Below are 8,187 nucleotides of genomic sequence, written 5' to 3'. Positions count from 1 at the left end.
GGGGTGCGCGTCTCCCTGGGAGGAGGGTCTACTTATTCAGGGGCAAGGGAAGGTGGCGTGGTGTGTCTTGCTCCTCCTTCCTCCTTTCCCCTTCTCCCCTCTTCCTGGGTCTGTTCTCCCCAACACCCTAGGCGTTAAGGATGGTCTTGCTTCTGTTCTTGCTGCTCATTCAAAGCCTGTCTCGTCTCTCCCCTGAGGGAAATATCTGATAACCCCGTCCTCTCGGAGGTGACAGGGTCTTTCCTCCGCGAATTCAATGCAGAGCCGGCGGCCTGCGGACCCTTCCCGGCTCCCGAAGCGAAGTTTCCTAATCCTCTTCTGCAGCCGCCCGGCGGGCAGCCCGAGCGCGGGGCGGTTCCCGGCGTGGCTCCGCGAGCCCTTTGATCTCAGGCCTTCATTACAGCTCATCTCAGCGCCGGGACCATCTGAATTCATGAGCTCCTTCCCTTCCTAATAAGTGCTATTCACATCCGTCCGCGGAGCGGCCACGGCTCACAGAGAACTGTTCCAACCACACGCGAGAGAATAATGGGCGGGCGTCCAACACGAGTGAAAAACGGGGGTTTTATTAGCCAGGTGAACCTTGGAATGACATGCTTCCTCAAACTCAGGAGTCTCATTTTCAGGGCGCTGTTAAACCCAGCAATTGCCCATTCCGAGATGAGTAAGTGAGATTATTTCATGCTTCTCAGGTGGAAACCCTCAGGTGGCGAAGAGACGGACTATGCCCACTGCACCCAGGGCAGGGCTCGAGTGGGCCGGGGGTTGCTTTGGCTGACATAGATTTTGAAAACCATAGATGCTTTGACATGTCTTTCCTGTCTGGTTTGTCTGGAGTGATGTGTGCCACTCCTAAGAAGAACCTACTCTTCTTTTTTTTCTTTTTTCATTTCTATTATAGAAAAAAATTTAATTTAAATTCTGATAATATCCTTGTAACTGCTAAAGCTGTCAAGCAAAAAGAGGAACAGGTAATGAGAGGATGATAGGAGCCAGCCCGGCCGAACGGAGGAGAAGTCTGGTGCACAGTAAGGCCGCAAAAGCCACCACCTGATCCATTAACAGCCTTTGCCGTAATTATGTTTTGTGCTGGCTTTAAACTGGTGAAAGCACAAAGGAGACACTATTAAAGTCTTAATTCCCGCAAAGGGGAGCTCATCCTGGATAGCAGCAAGCCGTGCGCACCCAAGTGGGGGCTCAATTAGCACGACCGCAAATTTTAACTTAGCATTTAATAGGAGCGCTCAACAACATTGCACACAGAAAGGAGGATGAGGAGCAGGTAGCATCCCTTTAAAGTTCCGATACAGCACTCCTTGCTGCTGCTTTATTGGTCCACTTTCTCCCTGCCTCCCAATCTTCTGGACCCTCATTCCCCACCCAGGTCCCCCTGGCCACCCCTGGCACCTCCCCATGCCTTATGCACGTGGACATCATGAAAGGTGGCTGAGGAACAGTGCGATGGGCCGGGTCTCCCTTCTGGGGCTGTGTGCAGTGTGCAGAGGTAGGAAACTATGGCTCTTGAAAAGGACAGTTTGGGGGGATGGGCTCTGTGTACCTGCCACACCCCCAGCACACCTGCTCCTCAGGGCTTTGCAGACTTCAGTGCAGCTTCCTTCTCTTTCCACAGCCACAGGATTCAGAACGGCTGGTCCCCACACATCACCTTCATGCCCCTCAATATGCCTGAGAGGGATAAATTAAAATTAATGGCAGGAAGAGGAGCTGCAAGATCCCCCTCACTGAGCCTTTCAATTAAGGCTACTGATTAGATCTTAGATCTCCTTACCACATAAAAACCAGTAAGGGCTGGCTCATGTGAGCTGTCCTTCCCCTGCCCTCAACTGCCCCCCAGCCCCGGCGCATTGGCTCAGCCCAATGTTTTCAATTTTGTTGGGCTCATAACCAAGCGCCTCTGTGGTTCCGCCGTTGGAGCAGACTGCAGGGCACCCCGGGTGTGGCTTCTGCCTGGGGCCGGTCCGTGGCCACTTGCCCCTCGCAGAAGTGGCCATCACTTCTTCAGAGTTCGCTCTCACCTCCTGCCCCGTGAAGACTGAGCAGCCAGTTGGGTCAAGATTTCACACATCTTTATCTGACTCTAATTTAAGCGAACAATGTCCCTTTCTGCCACTCCTTTAAAAGAAAGGATATCCAGACATGTGTGTATCTTTCGTGACAATCACTAGGACAAACTGTTAATTCTCTTTCGTCTGTGTCAGTCTTGCAGTGAGCATGTTTCACTTGCAGGGCATCATCTGTCTAGAGCAGCGGTTCTCAACCTGTGGGTTGCGACCCCTTTGGGGGTTCAAACGACCCTTTCACAGGGGTCGCCTAAGACCATCGAAAACACATATATAATTACATATTGCTTTTGTGATTAATCACTATGCTTTAATTATGTTCAATTTGTAACAATGAAATTGGGGGTCACCACAACATGGGGAACTGTATTAAAGGGTCGCGGCATAAGGAAGGTTGAGAACCACTGGTCTAGAGTCAGGTGTCTGTGGTCCTCTTGGGACAGATGTCTCAGAAATAGGGTTGTCTCTGGGGCCAAATAACAGCCCAATACTATAGAGCATAACCTGGTGCATTTGACCCCGAATATAAAGCCTTTTAATAAGTTAGCTTTTTAACAGTCACTCCAAGGCCTGAATGCCTTTGTTTGACCCCATACAGTTTATCTTCCTGAACTCTTCCACTCTTGCTGTACAGCCCTGTTACACTATGCCTGTTAAATTGGCCATAAAGGGCGAAGAAGGTTTAGGAGCAAAGGCACCAGTGTGCCCAGGCCTTGGTAGCTCACGAGGCTGTAAGTAGGCTATAAGCAATTAGGACAATTTTTGTTTTTACCAGTTGCTTCTGGTTCTATCACCTAAAAAGAGACCATTGCAATTTGTCATTCATTTCCTCCTCTGCTTTTTACTTTTATGTGCCAAATATACTAAGTCCAGGACAGGAAGTAGGTAAGTATTATTATTATTATTATTATTATTAGCCTACAGACCTGGAAGCTGGGACCCAGAGTAAATTAACTTAGCCAGGGTTGACAAATAAATCCATATCTGAGGCTCCCTGACTGTGGCCCTAAGAAAATAGTGCTTGAGAATGGAGGCCCAGAGTAGGCTGCTTCCCTTAAAATGCTAGCTTTTGAGGAGAACCAAGATGGCGGCATAAGGTATAAACGTATATGTGCTGCCCCCTACAACAACATTAAAACCACAACTATAAGACAAAGCAGCTATCATCCAGAACCATGGGAAAGCTGGCCAAGTGGAAGTTCTACAACTAGAAGGAAAGAAAAAAGCGCATTGAGACCGGGTAGGAGGTGTAGAGGCACCAAGAACAGAGGTACAAAGACATGCGGGAGGCAGCTGCACCTGGGTGCACGGGTTTTTTTCAATAGGAAGGGGTTACAAGCTCTCGAATGCACTGAACTCATTTATGGCGAGACTCGGGGGTCCCAGACTCCTACGGGGAGAAACTGGACTGTCTTGCAGCGGGTCGGAAAGCAAGGGTGGCTTTCTCGCAGAGCTCCTTGCAGGGATCATTGTTGCTGTGGGGGCATGGGACTCGGGGACACAGAGGGACTCGGGGCGCAGAGATGCGGAGTCACGTGGAGACGGCTGATGACAGCCATTGCTGTTTGCTCCGCCCTGGTGATTCTCTGAGACCCCGCCCCACTCAATTTACATCTCAACCCAAGATGTGCGCAGTGGTGCAAAGGAATCACCTGTGCTTTTGCAGCCTAACCTAACAAACTGCAGCTGTGTCAGAGAGCTCCAAAACTTCCAAACCCCAAACAAAGAGGAGAAATCTGCTGATAACGCTGTAGCTTCTGCTGGGTAGACTCACACAGTGTTTGACTTGGAGATCCAGGAGCTAGGATACCCCTGGTCAGAAACCAGATTTCAACTCCTCACATCCATAAGGGACACAGTGAGAAGCAGACTCAGTGAGCACCAAAGCCCCACTGAAGCAAGTCCTACCCCATAAGGGTGTCTCCAGCACAGCAGTTCTTCTACTGTAGACACAGAGGGTCCTCACAGTCAGCCAAAAATGCGGAGACAAAGAAACATGTCACAAATGAAAGAAATGGAGGAAAGCAAACTAATGGAGGACAGAGTTCAAAACCACAGTTATAAGGTTACTCAAGAATCTTCTACAAACCTCCGAGGAACTTCGTGAGACCTTCAAGGATCTTAATGAGAATGCCAAAAAAATGGAAAAGGACCAGTCAGAAATTAAACATACACTGACTGAAATAAAGAATAATATACAGAGAACCAACAGCAGATGAGAGGATCCCAAGAATCAAGTCAAAGATCTGAAATACGAAGAAGCAAAAAACACCCATCTGGAAAAGCAAAACAAAAAAAGAATCCAAAAATATGAAGATAGTGTAAGGAGCCTCTGGGACAACTTCAAATGTACCAACATCCAAATTATCAGGGTGCCAGAAGAAGAGAGAGAGCAAGATACTGAAAGCCTATTAGAAGAAATCATGACAGAAACTTCCCCTACCTGAAGAAAGAAATAGACTTACAAGTACAGGAAGCGCAGAGAACCCCAAATAAGAGGAATCCAAAGAGAACCACACCAAGACACATCATAATTAAAATGCCAAGGACAAAAGACAAAGAGAGAATCTTAAAAGCAGCAAGAGAAAAACAGTTAGTTACCTACAAGGGCGTACCCATATGACTGTCAGCTGATTTCTCAACAGAAACCATGCAGACCAGAAGGGAGTGGCAAGAAATATTCAAAGAGATGAATAGCAAGAACCTACAACCAAGATTACTCTACCCAGCAAAGCTATCATGTAGAATTGAAGGTCAGATAAAGAGCTTCACAGACAAGAAAAAGCTAAAGGAGTTCATCACCACCAAACCAGGATTATATGAAATGCTGAAGGATATTCTTTAAGAAGAGGAAGAAGAAGAAAAAGGTAAAGATAAAAATTATGAACAACAAAGTGACAACAAATAAATATCTATCAACAAGTAAACCTAAAAATTAAGTCAGAATAAACTGGTGAATATAATAGAAGCAGGGGCATAGAAAGGGAGTGGACTGACAATTCTTGGGGGGAAGGAGGTGTGGGGGTGCGGGAAGAGACTGGACAAAAATCTTACACGTATGGATGAGGACAGTGGCAGAGGATAAGGGCATGGGGTGGGGTGGGAACCAGGTGGAGGGGAGCTATGGGGGGAAAAATGAGGAACATCTGTAACAATCTGAACAATAAAGATTTATTAATTTAAAAAAAATAATAAAAAAATAAAATGCTGGCTTTCGTATACATAAAAGTGTGAGCTAGTCACTGCACCTCTCCGTGTCTCAGTTTCCTCATCTGTAAAAAGGGGGTGTAACAGAACTGCCTCATAGGCCTGTTGTGAGCAGGGCCAGTTACATCACAAACACCCAATAAATATACTTGTATTATTATTATCATTACTACTACAATGCTGAGGAAACCGAGGATCAGGACTTTTGAGGAATTTCCATGAGGAGGCCACACAATGAGAGACAGTTAGAACCACAGCCAAAGCCATGTTCTCTAGTAGCCTTTGAGCCCGTTCCCTAGCGAGAGCTCTTATTTCTTTTCCAAATAGAAGTGTGAATTTCCTGAGTGCTGTCGCTATTCAGGTTGGTCCGTTTCCTACGAATATGCATATTTTGAAGCAGGGTTAGCTTGCAGAGGCAGTACCAGGGCTCTGTTTCCTTGGGTATCAATTAGTTCCAGCAATGCATTTTTCCGGAGGGGCACCCAGGCTGGTGCAGCTTCAATCGCTCTCAAATGCTGTACCATTTGGAAGTGAGTGAGCAGTCAGATTTGCCGACAAACATGTCTGCGATTCCAAATCCATCATTTTAGCAGTGCTCATAAAACAAGGGCCAGATTTATTTTTCACTTGGTGTTTGTTCTACTCATTAATTATATTCATATCTGCTTCTTTGAAGTTATCGAGACTATTGGGAAATGTAAAAGAAAGCTGTATTGATTTCAGTCTTAATATCATTCCATCTTTATTTCCTTCATCTAGGAGCTCTCCGGCACGTTGACTGACATGTGGTGGTGGGTATAGTATGTCGGCACAGAGCAGGGCATTATCAACAGAGCCCAGGCTCCCAGATCTGCAGTCTCTTTGGTGAGAGGGTTTAGATTTAGAACGTCTGGATTGTATTCTGTAAAAATCTCCACAGCCTCGCCTTTCAAAATCAATTTCAGTTGTCAAAAAAAAAAAAAATAAAGGAAGGGGAGGGAGTGGTGGTGAGTCACTTTGAAATCATATAGCTTATTATTATCATCTTTTTAAAAAAGCTTATTACTATAATTTTTCTCCCAAGGGAGCTGAGTTGATTTATAACCCCACCCTCCTTATCTCAACATGTGGCTGAGTTCAGAAGGGAATTAAAATTGGGGGATTTTTTTTCCCCCTCCAGGAAAAAGTGATAGAACATACCCAACCACATTTTCAAGTTCAGCAGGCACGTTTTTTTTTAGCCCCTTGAATTTACTTTGAAAATGCATACACAGCAACTCAACTCATACCTCTCCACAAATTCACACAGTTACCAGGGGCTTTGGAAGTGAGGCCTTCCTGGGAGCAGTCTTCCCACCTGGGGAGTGTGAACTGGACTGCACTGAGGGTACGCTGGGTGGAACGTGGCTTCTGGGAGGGCCGCTGCCCTGATGTGTCCATTGTTGTATCCCAAGCGCCTAGAACAGTGCCTCGCTCACAGTATGGGCTCAATAAATAGGTGTTTGTGAAGCCAATGGGTGGGGAAGCAGGAGAGTGAAAGCTAGGAGCCAGGGCTGTGGGGTCAGACAGGCAGACCGGGGTTCAAATTGTAACCCGCGGCTCATGAGCTGGGTGACCTTGCTTGTCCTGCTTAGCTGCGGCACTGCCATCTGTGAAATGGGTGCAAGGACAGTGTCTGCTGCTTCAGACTGCTGGGAGGCCACACAGGGAGAAAAGCTAGTGAGCTCTGAGTATGTAAATTCTCTCTTCAGGGTTCCTATTCTTGTGAATCCTCTAGATATTCGGGGCTCATGAATTGCAATCTGTCTTCCCAAACTATGTTTCATATTCACACACGAAGTGACCCTCACCCTTTGTGAAGGAAAAGTCCCCCATCTCTCACGGCATTTCACCAGCGGCGGAAGTAGGCTCCTCCGTGTCCCCGGCCAGGGTGCAGATCACGCCTGCCCTAAGGGTCTCTGCCGTGTCATCCCAGCTCGGCCGAGAGAGAGGAAGAAACTGTTTTCAGCGTGGATGACTGATGGCCTGGGATTATTATTCTTCGGGTTCCAGGACACAGTGCTCCTATTATTTCCAGAGAGCTTTCATTTATTTTTTCAATGTTGAAAGCTCATGCCAGTACGGTCGTCTGAAACCTCATGGCAGCATATATATGAGCCGATCATATTCCATCCTCGGCTCCCTTACACAGGGTGCTACTGTTGCAGAGAGGAAGTTCCAGAGGTAACTATTCCCTGTGACTCTAATGTGGTCGGCGAAACCGTCTTATGCAAAGTAGGCTTTGAAAAGGCTTTTGCTGGCTGAATTATAGGAGCTGCCATTCCCAGCTGCCTTGTTTGCCCACCCCGGCTCGTATCCTGCCTCTCCCCCGAGCCAACACCTGATATGCCAGAAGAAGACAGATCTTTCCTTTAGCTGCTTTTCCAGGGACCAAAAGAAGCATCCTTCTCCCACCTCTTTTACCCTTTGGAATAGAGAGGGGAGTGAGCCGTGGCTATGGCAAAAGCTGGATAATGGAAAACCACTCCTGTATGCGAGCTGGGAATGGCAACCCAGAGTAGATGAGGATCTTGGTTTCATGGAATCAAGATGTGCAAAAGGCCAAAAAAATGGTGAAGTGGGTTTTGTAAATGAGTGAAGAGTGCGGGGTTTGAGGCAAAAATAATTCGGGGAGGGCAGAGGCTGGGGCCAACTGGGAAGTGAGCATCATGCCCACAGGGGACAGCCACGACCCAGTTGCAACTCGCTGTTGTGTGGGAACTCAAACCTAATGTGGCCGGATCTTTTGATTTTTAAAGGGAAGCCAATAATTCATTCTTTTACTTGGTGAGATCTCTGAAATCATAAACATGAACATACTTATTATTATTTTTATTATTTTTTTATTATTTTTAAGTGGTGTGCAGACCAAAGAAAACAC

The sequence above is a fragment of the Myotis myotis genome, unplaced genomic scaffold (assembly GCF_014108235.1).
Source record: "Myotis myotis isolate mMyoMyo1 unplaced genomic scaffold, mMyoMyo1.p scaffold_m19_p_1, whole genome shotgun sequence".
NCBI lineage: Eukaryota > Metazoa > Chordata > Mammalia > Chiroptera > Vespertilionidae > Myotis > Myotis myotis.
Note: the sequence above shows the minus strand (reverse complement) of the source record.